We start from the raw sequence: 22,038 nt of genomic DNA, 5'->3' as shown, positions 1-22,038 counted from the left end.
TGGTTAATTATTATATATATACTTTTTTTCACAGCGCTCGATGACAATCATAATATGTTTCAGTATACCTTTTCACTATGTACTTAATTGTGTACTTACATTGTTATATTTCTGATAAAAAATTATAAATAAATTTATATTTAAAAAATGGTAAGCCCTTTTGGCATTATAGGGACCAACACTGTTTGAATGAGTTTCTTTCGGCATTTCTTCTCAGCAGTGGTCGTACCGAAATGCTAGTAGTTTGTAGGTAGCTTTGGTAATTATCATTTCATTTAGAATATGTCAAAGCGTTGAGCCCTTTAATTTGATACAAGATGGGTAGTATTCTAAAAAAAAAGGTTTTTCACAAAGTCCAATGGCTTTGCACAGCTACCATGTTTGTTTTTTTTTAACGTCACCTATCCAAGAACACTCGGTCAACTAAGATATATGTGGTAATAAAAAATATTACATACCTACCTACATAATACAAGATACGCGCAAAATACAATATTCTTCCTTTGTAGTCGGGTAATTACACCCCTCAAACGGGAGTATAGTAATGTAAGCACTGCTACAAGTAAGAACAAAAATGGTGCTTTGTTTCAAAAGTTGATGTTATTATATTTATGATCTCCGTAAGGCTTTGGTATTGGTTAACAGGAATATTACACAAGAGGTCTTGAGTTCGGTCCCCTATCAGGTCCATTCAGATTTATTCCTAAACAAACATAATATATTAAAATCTTCTTGATTAATAGCAAGTACCTTATAGATTCCCCTAAATAGATAGACAGACGGACAAGAAAATGAACTGATCTCTAAAAACGATAAACCTTTACATTATAACGTACAAAACCCTATAAAATTCGCTCACTTTTTTCATTTGAAAATGTTCTACCACCAAAACAAACTTTCGCATACCAAAAGACCAATACACCACCGCACAATATAAAACATTCAATTTACAACTTCAACAAATAGTAAACAAATACAAACAAATTTTACAACCAGAGTTGGGTATATACACTTGTGGACAATAAATTGTATTGCAAAACGAGTTCGCAACTCATTACACCCGGCCCAAACTCAAACAGCAAGATTGGTCGAAATAATCAAGACTTGGGTTGTGTACCTATCTGATGGCAATGGCGCCGTGCACTGGGAGCTCGTAGCTTAGGCGGCCCATTGACACAGCTGTAAATATAAAATAAATATATAAATATATTAGGACAAATCAAACAGATTGAGCTAGACCCAAAGTTAGTTCTAGACTTGTGTTATGGTATACTAACTCAACGATTACTATATTTTATAACATATATATATATATATAGATAAACATCCAACCAGGCCAATCAGAAAAAGATAATCCATCATGACCGGACCGGGTTCGAACCCCTCTCGGTTCAGAGGCAAGCACTTTACCCCTGCACCACCAAGGTCGTCGAACCTGTAACAGCTAGCATATAAAATGTCCAACTAGTTACTTACATTTTTATTTATGCACACCACACAATAGTGTAATTTTATACTTAGTACAAAGGTACTCCGTAAGTGGGTACATATTATTACATATTTCTATAAAAACATTTACTTGTTTAACCTTTATTGCACAAATAGATCTTACTCGTAATGCTAATAGCATTATCTAACATTCATTTCCTCACACCTTTGTGTCATACAGTGAATAATATATGAATGCATTTAACTATATTTTCAGTGAACGAAGATGAAGTCTAGGAATGCTCAAAAAATACCTATCACTCTTGCCTTGAAGATCTTTAAATTGTAAGATTACATCAAATACCCAACAATATTCAAATAGATGATTAAGTATTTTCAAAAAACGTAATTTCTTATAACAGTGAGATATTATATGATATGATATTATGTTGATTAGTTAAGAGTACCTACCTACTACTATCTAATAAAAAAACTGTAAGATGGCGTAAGAGATTAAACTACAATATAACTAGCTGGAGGCGAGATTTGGGCCTCCGATTTTTTGTGCATTAGGGTCTTTACATATACGCTACGTCACTTCTTGGAAATTTGCTTACGAGTACTGGGCTTGGCCTCGGTGGAAAATGAATGAGATGAAATGGTATTTGACGGGGTATAACATAACTGATTGAGGCTTTTTTCTATGTAATAATATTAACTGTACTATCATGTGTTAGAGATCTGTTTAACTTGAACTATAACTGTATATAGGTAGGGGCGTAAGGGGGTAATAACATGAGCCCAAGTCATCCTCACCTGCACCGACGAGCTATATCGACCCACCACACACACTGGACCAGAGCGGTGGGTTAATGTCCAAATTTCCCCTTTTATGACTTACACACGACCTTTGGAAGACAGAAGGGAGGCCTAGAAGTCGGTGGCACGGATTTAGTAAGTACTAAATCCATGCCACCGACTTCTAAAGTGCAAGTGAAGATGGAACAGCAAAACAAACTAATCAGCCTTTTCTCCAAAGACGTCAATTAACAAATGTAGTTCTTATATCTACCTTACATCCATCCATTCTCCATAGATTAACTTAATTGAATCTGTTCAAATCATGGAATTAGTAGGTCGGATTAAGGAGGATTTGGGGATAATTATGGCTTCGTTGTGACATAAATGTCACACTAGAAATTGATCAAATTTTTATTCATATATTTTTATCAAATATTAGCCGTTTAGCACTGATTATTCGAAAATTTGGAGATCTCCCCAGAAATGTAAACCGCCGAAATACAACATTCTCCATTAGTAGAAATTAGTGGTTAATCTGTCAAAGTTATGCCATTGATCCCTTGATCGCCATTGGCAACTTAGCGAAGTTCGCCAATAATTTGCTTATTTTAGTCTGATCCATTCATAGTTTCAGGTATACTCGTCGTCTTCAGTGATTTATTGGAATAAGTTCGATACCTAAAACATAACTGAAATAAAAAAATCAGATGGAATAAAACACTAGATTAAGATTAGGTGCAATTGAATTCTATTAAAATGACACTCTATATAATATATCTATATATAGTATACTACACTATATAATATATATATATATATAGTTAGCGATCTTCAACTAACGGCCTGCTCCGGCTTTGCTTGGGTAAACACATAAAAAATCTATAAAATAAAAAACCTAAAAATCTATAATAGCTTATGTTACTCTCGAAGGTTTCGGCTACCTCTGTGCAAAATTTGTGCTGTGCCCGTCGTTTTTGAGTTTATTAATTACAAACAAAAAAAAACAAAGATACAAATCTTTATAATAATAGTATGAAAGTATGGATAGAATAAGTCCTACAAATGTTGTTCGGACTTCGCATATGATATTGCATTTTCGTAATTTTATATCAAATTTAAAACAGGAAAGTGGATCGAAAACCTTAAAATAACGACGCAATTTTTTCATGTTCGCTTCAAAGTATGGCTTGAATCAAAAGTTACCGTTATTCTGCATATTCTATTTTTGGTGATGGAAAATTATGACCTATATTTTTATATTGACATCAATGAAAATTTGTGTGGGCACGGAGATTTTTTTGTTTATAACATAATATTTTACAGGCAAAACTAGATTTCAGGCTTAACAGGATGTATAAATCCTACAAATTCTGCTAATATTATAAATGCGATAATTTGTGAGGATGTATGTTTATTATTCTTTCACGCAAAACCTACTGGACGGATTGTTAAATATATGAACAACACTCAACGGCCCACACTAAGTACTAGGCTTGTATCGTAGATCCGATAGGCAAACACATAAACACATAAACTGGCACAACACACCCAGAATACTGCAGTGAAAAACCAATCACATTCGTCGAATCCACCAGGTTCGGCAAATTGGCCCATGATAGCGTGAAGCCGGCATAATCCTTAAATAATATACAACAAATTCCTCTACCGCGTCCGTTTGTCTGTTTGCGATGAACTCAAAAACTACTGCACGGATTTTCATGAAATTTTCATCAATAAATAGTGTGATTCCCGAGGAAGGTTTAGGTCTATAATTTATTATGTTTTTACCTGAGCGAAGCCGGGACGAGCCGCTATATAGTGTATAAAAGGTATAAAAGGGTGTATAAAAGGGTGTATAATATAATGTATAAAAGGGTTTGAATTTATTTAAATATTGTATAGGTACATTTACATTTAATAGCATACAATTATCAATCAAGTTGAAGAACGGAATATTATTATTTGAAAACAATAACAGAGTGTGATAAAGTCTTCCATTTTCCCAGCCATCCTTGTTTGCAGATGGAAATTTCTCTTCAGCATTTTACCGTTCTGTCTATTTTTTATAACACTGAATGTTATTATTAGAGTAAACAATGAGGAATTTATCGTGGCAAAATGTTTATGGCGACCTGAAGAATAATAAACTGTTTATTTAATATTAATCAGAGTTGTAATTTAGGGTTATTGTTGGTCTAGGATTATTCTTAGATAAACAATAACCCTAATGAGATGGAACAATTTTGGAATCGAGCGGGTATTATTATCGATTCATTTAATCGATATATTGTCGATTTTCCATTACATTTGTTTAAAAAACACGTAATCTTCACTATAAAAGCTTGGCCTTGCCTATGGAACTATACATAAAAATTTACATGATTTTGTTAACAAATATAAATGATAATAATTACAGATGTTACATCAACTTCTATCTATAGTCAAATATTGTTACAAAGAAATCACTGCTTTAAAAAAGCACCAAAAAATACATAGAAAATATCAAAGAGTCATCTCTATGTTAAAGATCTCAATGTTCCGTGTTTCATCGAGATTTTATCGATAACCGGGCTTCTTTGCCACGTCCCTAGGAGCCCTACATCTTCGTGTAAAGTTTCGACTTAATAAGGTCACGTCTCTATTACCACGTATCTAAAATATGATCCTTCTTTTCACAAGAATCTTTTGTTCACTCATATTAACGTTGATTGAGGGATCTTGAATACGTCTTGGAATATTGCTCGTTTTTAGGGTTCCGTAGCTAAATGGCAAAAACGGAACTCTTATAGATTCGTCATGTCTGTCTGTCCGTCCGTCCGTCCGTATGTCACAGCACTTTTTTCCAAAACTCTATACTGTTGAAACTTGGTAAGTAGATGTATTCTGTGAACTGCATGGAGATTTTACACGAAAATAGAAAAAACAATAATAAACTTTAGGGGTCCCCATACTTACAACTAAAACTCAAAAAATTTTTTTTATCAAACCCATACGTGTGGGATATCGATGGATAGGTCTTCAAAAATTATATTGAGGTTTCTAATATATATTTCTTTAAACTGATTAGTTTACGCGAGAGGCACTTCCAAAATGGTAAAATGTGTGTGTGTGTGTGTTATTCTCTTGAATGATAAAACTCAAAAATACATATGATGTACATTACTATGTAAACTTTCACCGAAAATTGGTTTCATTCAATCAATGCGTTGATTGAATGAAACCAAATATAAAAATATACAAAAATCGATCATTAACAACTTTTATAATAATAATAATAAATATATATAATAAATATATATTAGGACAAATCACACAGATTGAGCTAGCCCAAAGTAAGTTCGATACTTGTGTTATGGGATAACTAACTCAACGATCTTTATGTTAAGTTACTTGCTGCTACGTAACCCTTGGGGCGAGTCCGACTCGCACTTGGCCGCTTTTCATTTTATTTTACTAGGCTCCACTTCTGTGGTGTTTTTAGGTGAATATTGTATTATCGGGTGGTATTTTTTCGGCATCCTTTGTTTTCAGGCCTTTTATTCTTCTGCCAGGATCAGGCAGAGCGGCAAAGCCAGCAGTTCCCTGCGTGACATGCTGGTATAAATAAGTAGTGTACCAACGTTGGTGGCTTGAGTCTTTCGAGGTCTTCGTCTCACCAAAACATCCTTGGTTTTCTTCTTATATGCTATGCTTTTGTCGGTGAAGTATACGCTATAGGTACTCTGTTATGTTTTACGTTTTTGGTTCCCATAAGATCTCTTTCTTGTATTCGTGAAATGGAAAATAGGATGGGACGGGGTCTATAGGCTTCTCTGTCTACGCGTAAAATTGATTCGGTTATTCCGTTATTTTATTTTATTTTTTATTTTATTTTATTTTATTTGGGAAACTAACAGTTTATCTTAACTATATCATAACTAATTAATATGAACTAAACTATTAACAAGTTTCCACATATAAGAAAAAAAAAAAAAAAATATATATATAAAAATTTAAACCAGTTTAGGCACACTCACGCCATTGTGAACTCAAATAGCTTAATTGTACATCATAACTAATTAGGATACTGAGTGATAATTTAATTAACAACTAAAAATTAACAACTAAGGAGTTGTGGGCTGGGAAGAGAAAAAGTCCCGTTCAAATAAACGTCTGACGTGCCTAGGTTTTGCATTGAATATATCTAAATTACTGTTCTCTGAGCACATAGCGTTACATTGTTTAGGAACCCTGTAAAAGAAAGAATTTTTTCTATACTTAGTGCAAGCCGGAGGTAATACAAAAAGTTTGTTTCTTCTACGTGAAGTATTTGGGATATTAATATTAATTTTTTCCAAAAGTTCTGGACAATCTATTACACCTAATAAAATTTTTAATAAATAACTACAGTCATAGACTTTCCTTCTAGTTTGCAAAGGTAGGAAGTGAAATCTTTTACACCTGCTTTCGTATGAAGAATCTTTGCTTTTACATTTATATTGTAAATATTTTAAGAAACGTCTCTGGATAGATTCTATACGAGAGATGTAGACATCATAGCATGGATTCCATACTACTGATGTATATTCGAGGATACTACGCACATATGAGCAGTAAAGCACTTTAGCGGGTTTAGCAGAACTAAAGTTAGCAGTTGATCTCATGATGAAACCTAGAGCTCTTGAAGCTTTTTTAACTATATGGTCAACGTGATCATCAAACAGTAATTTCGTGTCCTGAAAGAGTCCTAGGTCTCTAACCGTACTTTCTTTCTTAAGTGGATGCCCATTTATAGAATAATTATATAAAAATGGTTGAGGTTTCCGGGTGAATGACATACTACAGCATTTAGAGACATTTAAATCTAATTTATTATGGTCACAGTATTTTTTGAAACTGTCTTGTGTTATTCCCGAGTTACATGGGAACAGAAGGTGGGGATGTAAAGGGAATGGATCAAATTAAGTGAAGGAAATAAGGTTAGGGCTTCTTTGTCAGAGGCACACGATTAATTTACTATCCACACTTATATTATAAAGTGAAAAGATTTGTATTTGTTTGTTATGAATAAACTCAAAAATCACTGGACTAACTTGGCGGTTTTAGAATACGTTGCTGGTTTTTCATTGCGGTAAATAAAAGCACTCATGCACACTACGCAATGTTCATGCATTTGCGTCGGCGTCTGCGATAGTGTGTAGCCGGCATAATCCTAACTAATATTATAAATGCGAAAGTAAGTTTGTTACCACTTCACGCTCTATAGTCTACTGAACCCGTCTTCTTGAAATTTTGCATAAATGTAGTTTGAAGTATGGAGAAGGACATAGGGTCCTTTCATTACGGAAAATTAACTGCTCCCGTGAGAAATCACGCGGGCGACGTCACGGGCAAAAGCTAGTACCTATACATCTTAGAAATACATCATGGTTTGGGGTCACACGACCAGTGATTAAGCCAACCACAGATTATATTTGCTAAATCTAATTTATGAGTAAGCCGTCCCGGTTGATTGCAAACCCTGCAATTATGTGAAGTCATCTTGGGTTTAGTCGACGGAGAGGAGGCTAAACTGTATGATCACAATTATGGCATTATATGAAAATATTATATGAAAATATTATAGGAAAATATTATATGAAAATATTATAGGAAAATATTATATGAAAATATTATATGAAAATATTATAGGAAAATATTATATGAAAATATTATAGGAAAGTATTATATGAAAATATTATATGAAAATATTATAGGAAAATATTATATGAAAATATTATATGAAAATATTATATGAAAATATTATATGAAAATATTATAGGAAAATATTATAGAAAAATATTATAGGAAAATATTATATGAAAGTATACCGCGTCATCATCGTGATTCTTCATTTCAGCTTCTATTTATCCATCGCTAGCTTCTATTTTCGCATGCATTGACATTATTTTTTTTAATGAGCTATGTACCATGGAATTAGTAGGTACTTTGTACAACGTAGTACCTGTGTACACATTGAGGATTGGCAAAGAATGACGATACCAAAAATTTATGTTACTCAATTTTGAAAAGAACAGAACAGCGGCAGACTTTCAGAGCATTTATTTAATAATTTTAACATTTATGTAAAGTGGTTGGAGGGATGTCTTAAATAGGAGTTTTTTTTAAGTTGCACGTTTTGGAATAGAGAAAGACAAAAAATGATGGTACAACTAAAGCAATGTCGTTTGAAATCGCGTCTAAAATCGATAAACTTAGATTAGTAGAACTTGTTAATTAATTGTATCAAAAATTTACTTTTGAAAGACAAATCGGATACAGCACATATTTGACACTGTATTTGAAGAACAATTATAACGTTTAAATATTTACTTTTATAATTGTGAAACTAAACGTTTGTAGTACGACAAGCTTTTGCCCACGGAAAGATTATTTATCCGGGATGAAAGGTACAGTCAACAGCACATCAACTAACCCAAATCTATTGCAAACTAGCCGCTATTACCGCGCCATAGAGGTTCAGGCAGGGTAACTTGACGTGCTGTTGACTGTACTCTATGTGCTGTCTATGTACTATCCTCTAATGTACTGTCGGTACTACTGTACGGTAACTACTGTACTACATGCATAATATGCAGAGTTTCAAGAAGATTGGTTGAGCAGATAAAAAGAAGTGTGAAGAGGAAACAGAGAAAGTAAACTAACTCTTATAATATTACAATCCTTAAATTAATTTTTTTGACAATGACACCACACCCCAAATGATGAAGAGCGTTGCTCAATAAGACGGCTCGTTTGCTTAACGATTTTGATTCCTCCCGGGCGGGCGAGTCGATCAATGAATGCGATTATGAAATCACTCAGACGAACGGAAAATCTTTTTTGTTCGTATTTATTTGAATTTTAAAAGTTGAGACGCCGCGCTATTTTATTCTTATAAATTACCTATAGTTCTTCCTGGGCAGCGGTGATCACATACCATAAACGCTGTTTTATAAATGGCAAATGTAAAGTGAAAAAATATTTAAAGTTTACACCTAAATATGTTTGGAATAGCCAATTTTTATAATGTCAATTTATCAATCCCTAAATTTTTCATACTTAAAAAATAAAATCAAGTCTATTTATGAAAACGAATAAATAAAAATATTTGTATACAACACTAACGTTCCGGCTTCGCTCAGATAAAACCATAATAAATTATACACCTAAGCCTTCCTCAGAAATCACACGATCTATTGGTGAAAGCCGTACAAAAATGCATCTCGTAATTTTTGACTTTCGCGTTCATACTGACAGACTCGATAGGCTTATTTTTATAAGACGTAAGCATTATTATAGCATCGTTACATAATCACTAAAGTATGGAATAGTGCGTCCTCGGTATTCTGTTTGTTAAAAAAACCACTTTTCCCTCGCTCAGTCTTTAATTTTTCATTTGATTCGACGATTTTTTCAATATTTTGATGAATTGCGAGATTGTATAGACGATTTAAATAACAAAAAGATCTAATGTGAATACCTCTCCAACCATTTAAGGTCTAAAGATTGCAAATTGATCAAAGCCTTTGATATTGATATTCAATTGTATCGATATTAAGTAATCGTTATTAAAAGATTTATTTCTTACACAAAATGATCGTATTATGATAGGTACTTAGGAAAATATTTACTAGCCGTCGCGACTTCTCTCGGGTAAAACCTAAATCCTTACATATTATAAAACAAAGTCCTTTGCTGCGTCTGTCTATCTGTTCGCGATAAACACAAAAGCTACTGTACGGATTTGTATGCGGTTTTCACCAATAGATAGGTGTGATTACTGAGGAAGGTTTAGGTGCATTACTTATGTTTTAACCCAAGTGAAGCAGGGGCGGGCCGCTAGTATATTATATATTACACCTTCAGGCACTATTTATTTTAAAAATGCCGTATCAAAATTAATTGCGTAGTTTTAAAGATCTAAGCACATAAGGACAGACAGAGGAAAGCGACTATGTTTTATGCTATGTAGTGTTGATGATGATTTATTACAAAATGTTCTAGGTGAGCGGCGAAATGCTGCACGACGCGACACTGTGCTTATACGAGCGAGTGACAATGTAACCCTTATAACCCTATGTTGTCATTCAACAATAAGTAAATATATTATATTAAATATTATTAATTCTGCTTTGAATTTCGTGTCGTGTACATGAACTTGTTAATAAATACTGTTAAATTTGGTATGTTTGTGAGAAATGTGAAGTTGTTTAAAACTCAATGACGCCAATTCTGTTTTAATTTATTTTTATATATTAGTAGATATACACTTATATACTAGTACTACACTAACCTGCACTTATAGTAGTACTGTTGGAATTGCACATGAGGTAATTGTTTTCCAACCAACTGTGAAAATCATCTAAATACATCTAAACACATCAAAAATTAAACAGTATTTTTTTCTCTAACAAAAACTTTGCTACCCTCATTGAAGTCACTTGACCTTAACAAGAAGCGCGGGCCCAACTTTGCGTCACAAAATATAATGTTTAACAGAATCATCTCCTCCATATACCATGGTTTTCGGCTTCCTTAATTGTCAGAACGTTGGCACCCATATCATGCCTGATGACAACAAGCCAGCACTTCTTGGGTTTCCTCCTTCTACCAGGATCAGGCTATTGTTAGCTGGCTGCCTTATAAAAATAAAAAGTCTAATCTAAATCTTTTGTATTTATTCCCCAAGGCTATGGGTCGTTGTCATTCCGTAGAATGAAATACTACTTTCTTAGCACAACTAATGGAGCAGTTTGCCATTGCCTTCTCCATTTCGTCATTAAAATTCATTGTGTATCATTTAGTCATCAACAAATTGTGTGTGAAATGGAGAAGGCAATGACAAACCATTCAAATTCAAATTCAAAATTCTTTATTCAATTTAGGATGATATACATCACTTATTGACGTCAAAAATTACTTAAACTAAGTCTACTGCCGGCTTCCAAAGCGCAGGTAAAGAAGAAGCGGCGCAACAAACTTCACCGCAGCCTTTTCTCCAAGGACGTCAATTAACAAATATAGGTCTTATACATATATTAAAAATTAGGAGGACGAATTTATTCCATTAATAATGCCAAGAAAGTTGTTACGTGTGTTTCATTCCATGTAATGACCACGACCCTCAGTCATGAGGAATACGACTATGAAGAGAAGAGTGTAGTAAGATAATAATCGGACATAAAACAACGTGAATGTTGATAGTATATCAACATTCACGTTGTTTTATGTCCTGATACTAACTTTCCTGTTTGATTTGGTCCAATAGTCAGGAACGAACATAATCCCATTTCGACGGAAAAATATCCGACTCCCGAACACAATTTGTAAATTGCAATGAGAAATTGTTAGGATCAGTTTCATAAAGTTAGACGATTTTGTTACATCAAAAATTCGGGATGGTGTCTTTCATTCATTCATTTCATTTGACGACCTCGGTGGCGCAGTGGTAAAGTTCTTGCCACTGAACCGAGAGGTCCCGGGTTCGATCCCCGGTCGGGTCATGATGGAAAATGATCTTTTTCTGATTGACCCGGGTCTTGGATGTTTATCTATTTATGTATTTGTTATAAAATATAGTATCGTTGAGTTAGTATCCCATAACACAAGTCTCGAACTTACTTTGGGGCTAGCTCAATCTGTGTGATTTGTCCTAATATATTTATTTATTTTATTTATTCTAATAAATCTGAATTAATATTTATTCATTGCATTTCACTCCCGAGAAATTCTGGAATAAACCATATTATCATAGATGCTATTCCAGCTAAGATAAATTCCAACCAAATTCATGGAAACTCAAAACACGAGTAGATTCGGCGTGTATGCGTTACAAACATACTGGCGTACACACTAATTGTATTCATACTTCCATATTAATTGAGATAAATATGAAAGTGTGTTTGTTTGTCCGCATCAATGATGATAATTACTCGGTGAATTGGTGATGGCAAACTGGTACGGCCACGTCTTGCATAAACCGCCAAATTACGTAAGGAACAATGCATGCCGTTATAACTTGGCCCTGGCAAAAAGAGCAACCAAGTGCTGGCTTTAAGTCTTCAAGAATGATAGGCACGCCAATGGTCTAAAAAGTAGGGATAGTGGACCCTGGGCTCTGATGCTCAATGGCTGAGGATGAAACCAGGATAACACTAAGATAAATGAGAGAAAGACTCTTCTTTTAACACCATATTGTACAAAAATGTAAACTCATGTTTTTGCAAATAAATAATATTTGACTTTGTCTTTTAATCAAAAGAAAGACAGTGATGAATACAGTGCAATAAACTATTTATGCCACGTCAATATGATTGTTTTATTAAAAATAATAACATATTGAAAAGAAAATCCCTGAAACTCGTTAATCATTTCGTTCCGATAGCGGTTAGATGGATGTATCGATATTATATCGATGCTCGGAAACAATTAAGCCAATCCACCCATGTTGGTCGCGTACACCTACAATTTAAAACAGCTTATATTTTATTAGAATTAATATTATATTGAGCTATTTACTACTATGTCATACTACTAAGTCATGGGAATCGAGTGTGTCATGCTCACTCAAATGGTCAATCTGGTGGTGGCGTCGTGGGCCGGGTCGTGAGGTTCCCTCTATTATGGTTGAGCTACGCGATGGCTGTCCCATGCGTCAACTCGTAAACGGGTGCTGCCAGAGGGAACTGGTCATCTCGTTTCTCATATATTTTCATGTAAGTTAATTGTGTTTCACATCGATATATATATATATATATATATATATATATATATTATAATCAGCACTCGGATCACAATCATAACCTGTTTTGATATACCTTTTGACTATGTACATTATGTACTTTTATATATTATTAGAAAGAAAAGAAAAAAAAAAATTTTTTGTAAGAAACAATAATGGTAAGCCGATCTGGCATGATAGGGGCCAACACTGTTCAAATGAGTTTCTTTCGGCATTTCTTCTCAGCAGTGGTCGTTCCGAAATGCCAGTAGTTTCTAGCTTGTGAGAAATAACTATAAATTTAAAGATTGACGAGAAAAAGTGCCTGTGAAGGTCTAATTTCTGAATAAATGATTTGAATTTGAATTTGATTTGAATTTTTTTGAATTTGAATTTGAATTTACTATGCCACATGAAGGACAACGTGTGTGGTAAAATGGTTAATTTCGAGAAAAAATTGCATTGTCAATTTGATTTCCATTGCCTTCTTCATGGTGTGAATGAATTGTGTGCCTGAACTTCTCGACTTCTGTACCATTGTACAGCTGAAAATTTTTATTTCATTTCATACAATAATAGCAAAAAGTATTCTATAGGCTGACACCGCCAATTTGGATCCGTGGGACCAGTTAAGGGTATGCGAAATTTGCTGTCATCGACTACCCAAAAAAGATAATATGATTAGTCGAATAATTTTTTTGGAAATGTAATAATGTCTCGCTTTTCTTATTTCTTTTATCTTGAAGTGACTTTTACGAATAACGCCATCTAGTAGCAGTCGTCGCATACTCACTAGTAAACTTAACAGTCTACCAGATATTGCAGATAGTAATGGCATACGAAAACTACTATACATGACTCAGATTAGTATACTATACAAACTCATGTGGCACAAGTAGGATTCGAACCTAGTGTACCTTTCTCTCACAGGCGGGGAGTCTTAACGACTGGGCCACCACTGCATCAATATTCATTGATATTTCACCCTAATACATACCTTGGAGCGATCTCAAAGGCCATTCTCCAAATTGTCTATGCTTTATCACAGTAATAATTGATTCAGGGAACCAATATATCGGCTGAGTAGTTTTGCTTTGTTACGGTGTATAAATTCGCCATTTTCGGGTTGTTCCGCACAAGCAGCTCGTCGCGACTTCTCCCATGATAAAAGTCTAATAAATGGAACATATAAACATTCCTCAGGAAACACATTATTTATTATTGGTGAAAACCGTTTGAAAATCCGTGTGTTTTTGAATTTATCACGAACAGACATACAGACAGACGCGGTAGATATGTTTATTTTAAAATATGTAAGGATAAACTGTTTTTTTAGGAAACATAATCTATTGGTGAAAACCGGATTTTCAAGCGAAAATCCGTGTGTTTTTGAGTTTATCAGGAAAAGACAAGACCGACGCGGCGGTATGTATTTGTTTATAAAAGCAATAAAAATTGTGTTTGAAATAACATGATAATTGAACTTACATTACAAATTTATCAAAATAGTATAAATAACAATTTATATAAATACATTTAAATAATCAATCAATTAATTAATAATAATTAAGGAAATGGACTATTTACTATAATTCAAGAAGAAGCACCGTGCACAGCGGTCTTCAAATGTGAAAACTTTGCAAAATAAGCCTGGATCTCGCAAGACATGTTCCGAATAACTATGCAAAATCATCGTTTCGGAAACAAGTAAATTGAGTGTCGCGTCATGTTGCGGGATAAAATCCTAACTAATACTATATAAATGCGATAGTAAATTTGTTTGTTACCTCTTCATGCTCTATCTACTCAACCAATCTACTTGAAATTTTGCATACATGTAGTTTGAAGTATGGAGTAGGACACAGGGTACCTTTCATCCCGGAAAATTAACGCGTGAAAAAGCTAGTGTTCTATAACTTATTCGTGGCTTAGATTCTATCTCCTTTTCAACACATTGCGAATAGGCTTGGCAATTTATTACAATGCTCAATTAATGTTGAAATAATTGTACTAAGTCTATGTAAATATCATGAATAGATCCAAAATTGTTAATTGAAGTCCTTGGAGAATTAGGTTGCGGTGAAATTTGCTCCTTCACCTGCGCTTAGGAAGTCGACGATAGACTTAGTTTTAAGTACATTTTCACGTCAACATGTGATTTACATATATCATTGTAAGTTGAATAAAAAATTTCAATATAGGGTTATTTAAAATAAAAACGAGCATGAAAAGTATTACGATATCTGTAATGCTAGCTCCACACTGTCGCCGAACATGCCGGCGCGAATGCGTGAACATTGCGTAGTGAGTGCTTTTATTTACCGCAATGAAAAAACAATAATCTATACCGAATCCGCAATGTTTGGCAAACTGTTTGGCGACAGTTTGGAGCTGGCATAAGGAAATATCTTAATGCAGGCTTAATTATTATTCCATAGAACAGATTATTTGAGATCTTCAATCTAAATATAAGAATAAAAGCAATTAACTCGGAATATGTGGAGAGTCCTCCAAATGAGGAAGTGTTATTAATAAATCAAAAGAACAGAATAAATAGAATATAGAAAACATTGTGAGGTGCCCGCCCCTAAAATAGGCGCTTTTCATAGATACTCTCGCGTGTGTGTTCCCGGTTACATTCGGAGCTAAAATGAGCATAAAATTTTGAAGATTTGGCTATGATTTTACCCGAAAGCAAATGGTGTCATAAATGAGTATTTTTAGTTGTTAGTTATTATCAGATTATTATACAAACTGTGGCACGAGTAGGATTCAAATCTGGGACCTTTCGATCACAGGCGGATAATCTTAACCACTGGATAGCCACCGCTTCAACAACAACATTCCCAAAAAGGATTGGCAAAAAGAATCACAATGACAACACAATGAATTTTAATGTAATTTCGCGGCACCACACGCCTTTAAGAAATCGGGAACGTGACGCAATATATATATATATATATATATATATATATATATTTATATATATATATATATATAATAGATGTGTAGGTATGCCACTTTTGTAACTACCCTTTATTTAAACCAAAGGGTCAGTTAGGATACAAAGAAACAATTAGTGAGGATGTCTACGAATAAAGTTACGTGGTCATTATTTTATGTTTGCGGCTAATTAGTGAGTTAACTAGCGAGTATTTACAGTACAATGTATACTGTCCGGGCCGAGAATTACTATGTCGTTACGTCCTCACGTTTCCTATTTTTTTACACGATGCATTTATCTCAAGCGCATTCAAAGCCCGTAGTGCAACTTCGCTATTCGTTATCGACCGTCGAAAGTTTCCGAAGTGATACGCAGCGAACCAATCACATTACGACGTGGCGGCGTCGCGTCGCAATACTACCTATGTTGCGATTGTTTGATTGTTCGCTGCGTCTCGTTTCGGAAACTGCATCGTGTGGACGCAATGACGTACTACGTGTTTTATGTTTCATGGTAGCTCCCCAGTTCTCTGCACGGAGAGTATGGGCACGGTTAGTGCACCTTGTACTATAAATACTTAGCGCGTCACAAATTTTCACACAGCCCAACAAACAACCAACCAACCCGGGACAGAGTTTTGGCGCCGTCGAATGAGGAAGGCCGACCCTAATTATATTGGGAAGGAGCATAAAATAAGAAAAAGACAAGAAAAAAAATACACAAAATTTTAAATTGTTAAAAGTTATTATGAATCCAGCCAGATATCCTTGTCAATCTGTAGACTACAAAAGTAACAAACCCTAGTATTTCGGAACGACCACAACTGTGTATAGTGTTCTAATTCAGAACCAAAAGCACGTCTAGACGAGGCACGTTGTAATATGAATACTGTAATATAATACCTGAGCCAAAATACATTTACCAAAGCCTCCTTGGAAAATGTTAACGGTTAATTTATGTTGTTCACTATTCTATGTTAATATTATATTCTACCTGTGTGCCGAATATCATTCAAATCACATCAATCAAATAAACTTACACGTTCGATAAAAGGTACAAGGTTCAAATATAATATGGTCGAACATAGAGTTATTTTATTTAGTTTTAATTAAAACTAACTACACCCCGGGGCTTCCGTGGAAATTTCGGGATAAAAAATACATTATTCCAGGTTATATTCTACCCGTGTACCAAATTAATCCGACCAGTAGATTTTGCGTGAAAGAGTAACAAACATACTCATACATCCTCACAAACTTTCGCCTTTATAATATTAGTAGGAAACATATTTATATTGTGAAATCAATGAAGAAATGTTACTACTCGTAAGTACTAGGCAAGGGATCTATAAATGGAAATAAATAAAGCCAGGGCGCCATTGCGGCGACCCGTCCACAGAGTTGAAATTTCCCACGTCACTTCAGTTTCTATGACAATGCATTATTAGGTATGATAAGCATGACTTGATCCCAGGATCGGCTCCCACCGAGGGAAATCCTCAACAATTTACAGCACGAATATGGGTTTTGTGTCAAAGGTTAAATGGCACAAAATCTCTCTGACGACAGTAAAAGCTTGTAGCAAAAATGAATTTTTTGTAAAAAAAAACTTGTTATACCAATTTTTTTTTTTTTCATTATTATATTCGTATTTTGGGACAACCAATCCAGAGAAGAAACGATTACGCAATATCTCACGGGAATAGTTAAAGATTGATCATTTCTGACCATTCTTCTCCACGATTTCAATACTTATAACGTTTCCCTATGGTTTTGGCTATAGCCTATAATGATCGATGGCGCGAATGAAATATCGCCCCTACTTCAAAATGGCTCTAATCAATCTTCAGCGGGCCTGTACTGGGGCATTTTTCATTTTAATGCTATAAATCAGAGTACAAGCTTGGCTTTTTAGATATTGGACGGTTTGGATACTGGAAGTATTATATAGTATTTGCTTTTAGTATTTGTATTTCGTTTTTATTAACTTTTTTACGAAAATTATATTTTGAAAGTGTCTTTAATTATTTTTTTGTCGCTATGAGATCCGGTGGTTTAATGGTTAAGATTGCGCCCGCCTGCGGATTGAATGGTCCCAGGTTCGAATCCTACTCGTGCCACATGAGTTTGTATATCAATCTTACTCATGTATAGTTGTTTTCATAGATCACCACTTGCTTCCAGTGAAGGAAAACATCATGAGGAAACCTGCACACTGGTTGATTATTAACTTGTGTGAGAAGGCAATGGCAAACCACTCCATTACTAATGCCAAGAAAGTTGTTGTATGTGTATAATTCCACGTAATGACCACGACCCTCAGCCATGAGGAATACGGCTATGAAGAAGAATGAGATCCCACTGCTGGGCAAAAGCCTCGCCTTTGCTTGACCTGCTTGTCAGTTTATAAATCTACAAGACTGATTACAACGAACTTGGCACACGAATCCTAGTAATATAAATGCGAAAGTTTGTGAGGATGTATGTGTGTATGTATGTTTGTTACTCTTTCACGCAAAATCTACTGGACTGATTGTTATGAAATTTGGTACACGGGTAGAATATAACCTGGAATAATACATAGGGTATTTTTATCCCTAAATTCCCACGGGAGCGAAGTCTCGAGGCCCAGCTAGTAGGCCATACACATAAAACACATAGATACATTTTTCTTTCCGCATTTTTTTCAGAAGCGTCTCCCTAACAGCTAGTTTGAAATACATAAGATAATTTTGTCTAAATATTGCGTATGGAATTACCTCGATAATACAATGATTCGACTGTAATTTGATCGAGGATCAGTTTTCGGATTGGGCCGCGTTGGCGAACGTGCGTCGTATTCCAATGACCGTCTTGAGTGAGTGAGGGAACGCTGAACGACGCGATGCGACTTCGATTCGTTACGGCGAAAACTAGAAAGATGTTTGCCCACATATATTGTGTCGTAAGTATATATTATAGTTTAATATTATGAAACACCTTATTAATTTGTTAATCTTACCAAGTCGATGTTGGGAAAATCAGTCACTATTATACCGTTTAAATCTTTCATTTCCAGTTAACTAAATAGCCAGTCCAGTGTCCAGTCACAGTGTTCCAGTGTTGGGTCTCTTTTCCGTGATGGCATATTGCACTACCTACCCTTTATCGCACTTAAAAAGATTATCAGGCCAGCGCATTTTTTGGTCCAAATCCAAGAAGGGATTTTTAAAGTTAAATAGTATGATAAAATAAAACATAAGACAGGTGAAATTTTGTACAAGGAGGTAAAATGGACAGCGGTAAATAGACAAGAATGGAAAATACCCCCCGAAAAAAGAATTAAATCATGTTTTACTAGAGGCCCGTCCCGACTTCACTCCGATATTTATATAATAAATTATACACCTAAACCTTTGTCAGGAATCACAGTATCTATTGGCGAAAACCGCATTAAAATCTATGCAGTAGACAGACTGGACATACTTTGTTTTACGAGTATTAATATGTATGGATAAGCATATAGATATTGCTTGCCTTGCTGCTTTATCGTTCACCTAGGACACCGGGTGAATTGAGAAATGAAACTGCGTAGAATTTTTTTATGAATAGACAGGCACTTTTAAAACCTTTAAAGGTTATATCGATGTTATATATGCGGATCCATAATATATGACTTTGCAGGAAGTAATCTTGCTTGCTCGTGTGGAAAACGAACAGTTCCTTTTATAATAACGACGCTGTTCATAATCCATAAAATACATTTAGTCGAATAATTTATCGTAATCATGATCATCAATCCTGATCCACTGCTAGGTGTCCGTATACGCCAACCATCTCTGTCCTGGGTGATCCATATCCAATTCCACACGATAGTATTACGTTCTAGAGAACAGTCATGTTTGAATGAGAATATACCTATGTATTAATGGTCTAACTATTAAAGATACCCAAAAAAGATAATTTGTCTAACAAATTGTCTACTCCAAGACAAGTTTTTTTGTTAGACAAATTAAAAAAAACCCCGACTTTCAATATTCATTTCGCTAAAACTTTTATTGAACGGCTTAACAGATTTTTATGAAACATGGCTAAGAACATTCAGGATAAAATTATCTATGACACAAAAACACTAAACGTATATCGATTCATCCGTTTGGGAGCTACGATGCCATAGACAGACACGTTTAACGTGATGTCTGTATATACACGTTAAACTTATAGCACTCATTTTTTGCGTCGGGAGTTAAAATTATAGAAAAGGGGGCAATTTGGAGGTACAGATTTGAAAAAATGGCTATGTTCGAAGTCTTGTACTACCTTCGGACGCACGATTGATACAGAAGATAGAACGACTAAACTTACGGGTGATGGTCACATAACATTGCCATACATTACAGTATAAGAAAATCTCGATCTACATACCTACTACTCGAAAGCAACTTCGACGTATTCTTATCGCAACAAAATCGCTGGCATCATATATATACCGACGCAGTACAAAAACAACGGCGAAGTTCAACTCCATAAATCACAAATGTAAAAGTTATGTACGAGCGAAATCACGAAATTTGTGTGAAATATGCTGTAGGAAATTGAAACGCGGCTTGAGACCGCCCGCTGTGACCGCCACTTTGTCAATTCGGCCATTTTGAGAAAAGATTAGGTCGGTCAGATTACACGCACTTTTTCTTAGATCTCGCATTCACTTTTGTTGGCTGTAGCACTTGCGAAAACGTCGGTACCTCAACAAAAATCAAATGATATACTTATATATACAAATATGGACAGATCACACAGCTTAACTTAGACCCAAAGGAAATTACGAGACTCGTGTTATGGAATACTAACTCAATTATACTAAATTTTTAAATATATACCTACGTAATGTCGGAGTACGTAATATTGCGATGCTTAAAAATTTTTCAAACTATTTCCACTCGAAAAGAAGAGTCACACAATTTCGGGGCTCGGGGCGTCACATCCAAGAGCAATGTGCAAGAGCAAGATGAGCAATTTACATTTATTAGGAAATCGTCTGTAACCCGAACTTTCCAACCAATTTCATATCAATGTTACTTCTATTTATAGCATCTGTGCACGAAACTGGAGCAACAAATTAGCCACTACCCACAACTAATTACAATTAAGCTTGGATTCCGTGAATTCACTGCCAATGCTGAACAGAAACAGCGAATTAGGCGAGTAGAACAATACCCTTTGGTTTTTTACAGTTAATTGTGATTGGAATGCATTTACCGTTTCATCGAAACATGGCTCTGTTAGTTTATAGACTAGCTAAAACACTTATCTGTTTGATTCCTCGCTTTCAAGCCTGTGACGCGAGCCCCGGGGTTAGCGTACAAAAAAAAAGATTCGGCCGCCTATCTCATGTCTCCTTGGAAATGCTATTGTCGCCTATCAGCTATTAGCATCATCATTATGCCTAATGTTGACCTCTTCACGCTTTGTCTGCTCAAACAATCGTATTACCTATATTAGGCCCATTATATTACACTGTAAAATGTTTAACTACCCACAAATGTATTATTTATCTATAATATTATGGAATGCAATAAATTATTTGAATTTGAATTTTGAAATTTTGCATACATGTAGTTTAAAAGTTTAAAGTACACAACATTATCTACAGTTTTATGACATTATGTAGACAAATTTATGTAGTCGTTACGTCTTGTTCAATAATAATTGCCATAAAACTTCGTTTCCATTATTATATTATGTTACAATATTGTGATCTATGAGAGTTAGTTGTTGCAAACTGCCAACAATAAAAACCTGATTTTTTTAGGGTTTACAGATATATCAAAATGTTCTGATCAATTTTCCCGATTTCTTCTTTAAATGTCAATTTCTGCAACATGCCAGCAACATTGCATCGGCATGGCCTACATAAATAATAGCTTTTGCAGTACAATTTATAACTAAATAAAAACATTACGGTGAAACTTCACTGACCTACTAACAGAACATTTTTAGCCCCAGTTTTATGAAGGTATTTAATTTTTTTTTTTAATTTAGAAATTGATAGCAGAAGTTTTTTGTTTTATTAGTATTGTTTCTATATTTATGGTCTTGAGTTAAAATTGATACATCTATCTCATTCCCGCGTGTTCCCAGTATTT

General features: G+C 34.6%; 1 long non-coding RNA gene across 2 annotated transcripts in view; it reads left to right on the top strand.

The window, feature by feature from the left end:
• LOC128680892 (uncharacterized) overlaps window positions 1–22,009 on the top strand; it is an 81,486-nt gene extending 59,477 nt beyond the window's left edge. The window contains exons 1-3 of one of the 2 annotated variants that reach the window (XR_008405909.1): window positions 14,324–14,395; window positions 18,604–18,857; window positions 18,972–22,009. This is a non-coding gene — a long non-coding RNA (uncharacterized LOC128680892). Of the gene's footprint in view, window positions 1–14,323; window positions 14,396–18,603; window positions 18,858–18,971 lie in introns of those variants that run through there. The other variant, XR_008405908.2, reaches the window with a different exon arrangement.
• The last annotated feature ends 29 nt before the right edge of the window (window positions 22,010–22,038 follow it).

The sequence above is a fragment of the Plodia interpunctella genome, chromosome 25 (genome assembly GCF_027563975.2).
Source record: "Plodia interpunctella isolate USDA-ARS_2022_Savannah chromosome 25, ilPloInte3.2, whole genome shotgun sequence".
Lineage (NCBI taxonomy): Eukaryota > Metazoa > Arthropoda > Insecta > Lepidoptera > Pyralidae > Plodia > Plodia interpunctella.
This window is presented reverse-complemented; position numbering and strand designations above follow the sequence as displayed.